The sequence below is a fragment of the Micromesistius poutassou genome, assembly GCF_964030765.1.
Source record: "Micromesistius poutassou genome assembly, chromosome: 19".
In the NCBI taxonomy this organism is placed as follows: Eukaryota; Metazoa; Chordata; class Actinopteri; order Gadiformes; family Gadidae; genus Micromesistius; species Micromesistius poutassou.
The window spans coordinates 3236796-3239295 of NC_140289.1; the positions used below are offsets into that span (position 1 = coordinate 3236796).

The following is a 2500-nucleotide window of genomic DNA, read 5'->3' on the forward strand; positions in this document are numbered from 1 at the left end:
ACCTGTTGTTTTCCGGTGTCACAGTGCATCTAAACAAACACCCTGACCCACCCTCATTAACTGGAACTACGCCTCAAAACAATTCAACGCCAGAATCCAAAAAGCTTTTGGAAAACCGACCGCATAACAAAACATAAACGGACACACTTTTTAATAACGTTCACATGAGCTAGGCTAGGGCTGGTGCAATGGAGGAGTGAGAGAGTGATATAAATGCAATGCAAAGTCAATTGAAAAGATGGAGAGAGAGAGAGAGAGAGAGAGAAAGAGAGAGAGAGAGAGAGAGAGAGAGAGAGATTGAGATTGAGGAAGAGAGGTTGAATGAATGGATAGCAAGAGAGAGACACAGAAAGAGAGATAAAGAGAAAGAGAGGAAACAAGAGAGAAGAGAGATAAAGAGAGAGAGAGAGAGAGAGAGAGAGAGAGATGAGCGAGCGTCTGAGTAAGGCCTCCTCATCCCTTTCTGGGTGGCCTGGAAATCAAAGCACTTAGTGGCAGAGGAATAAGGACAGAGCCCCACAGATTGATGATCTATTTTAGGGCGAGCAAGACAGAGAGAGAGAGAGAGAGAGAGAGAGAGAGAGAGAGCGAGAGAGAGAGAGAGGACTAGAACAACGCTGCTTTCTCCATATCCACTGTGGATTGCAACGAAAGCCAGAGTGACTGTCAGAACGCAGAGGGAGCAGGCCTCATCACCAAACACCAAACTGTCGTCGACGCGGACCCCTCTGGCTGCACCGATGGCCAGTGTTGCCAGATCGGACCAGATTTCCCGCCCAATCTGGCAACACCTGACCTGTTGCGTGCTGCAGGCCGTGTGTTTCGGGGCCCCAATTTGGCAACACCGCCGACTGGGCAGAGAACACCGCAGAAACCGACCGGCGGGGCCGACGTGACCACAGCCTTTAGAAACAACGACACGCAGTGTTTCCCACGACCTGGCGGTTCCCATCATGCATTGCGCCCCCCAACCCCCCCCCCCCCCCGCCACCGCCACCTCTGGGCGGACTGACACAGAGGAACAGGTGGGGGTCCGAGCTGGGCACAGTGATGAGGAGAGGAAGGTCTTGTGGGGTTGGGGGGGGGGGGGGGAGCGGGGGGGGGGCACAGGACGGATATTCTGCTAATTAGCCGGTTCGGGGGGGGTCAAAGGTCAGGCGGGTAGTGTGTGATGTCACCGGGAAGGGAAGGGTTCCAGATGGTTACGACAGGAGGGGGGGGGGGGGGGGGGTGCGACCGCACGGACCACCTGATGCCCACGGTCATTATCATACCCCGACGCACGCACGCGCACGCGCACACACACACACACACACACACACACACACACTGTTGATGAACATTCAAAGCAGCTGTGTGAGTTGAAACGCGATGAAAGAGCTCCGCGTGGGAAGCGGTAAGGCATCGGGAAGGGAATTGGACCCGGTGTGCAGTGGGAGAAGTCGAATAATTCATTATTCTAACAAACGGGCCAGTCGAGAAAAATGTACATTTTATGATGGTGCTCATTTTTATGGTACAGTTCACATTCCGACACACTCCTGCTCTGTGCACTATCGGAGAAAAGAAAGTAGGAGTTGTAGAGGAGGAATCTACAATCTAATCTACAAGTGACGGCAAAACATTGTGTCATTTGACTTGAAATGGATGAAGGAATGAACAGGACAAAGCAATAGTTCCAACAAAGGACATAACTGTCTACTTGCTGTAAAGGAGAGATTGAGAGAATGTTATCTAAGTGTGGAGCTAAGGGTGAGAAAAAACACCATCCATCTTTGTCTAAGAACTCCAATTCCCTGTCCCTTATCACAGACACACTCCCTTCCACACACACACACACACACACACACACACACATGCGCGCGCAAGAACGCACATACATGCACACACGCACGCACACACACACACACACACACACACACACACACACACACACACACACACACATACACACATGCACGCACACACATACACACATGCACGCACACGCACACACATCATGCACAAACACACAGAGACACACAGACACACATACTCTTTTTGTTACCTCATGCTTTAATTATTTATTTTCGTATTGCACGCAAGAAAACATTTCATTAACAGCACAAATAAAAAAACTACAAACTACAAACTACAAAAGATTGATAAAAGTCGAGAGAGGGCGAGAGAGACAGACAGAGAGAGAGAGAGACAGAGTCAGTGGGAAAGGATGTGGCAGACACGTTGGGCAATAATAGAGAATTATGAACATGTTTATGGATGTGGAGATATTACATTGTATTTCCAAAAGGCCGAAATCCTTTGATATTTAATGGCAGGGACATCCGGTTGTGAGCAAAGCAGTTCATGAATAAAAGAGACACTCTGTCATGTAATAGGTTAACGACCTGGCAGTCTCAGGGAGTGTGTGTGTGTGTGTGTGTGTGTGTGTGTGTGTGTGTGTGTGTGTTCACTAACTCTGTGTTTTACTTGGTGTTTCACAAGATTATACATTTTAAGT

General features: G+C 49.1%; 1 protein-coding gene across 1 annotated transcript in view; it reads left to right on the forward strand.

Moving 5' to 3' along the window:
• Positions 1-2500, forward strand: part of LOC311364252 (B-cell lymphoma/leukemia 11B-like) — a gene marked incomplete at its 3' end in the record, with an annotated part of 15521 nt that overhangs the window by 12392 nt on the left and 629 nt on the right. The gene's annotated exons all lie outside the window — the stretch shown is intronic.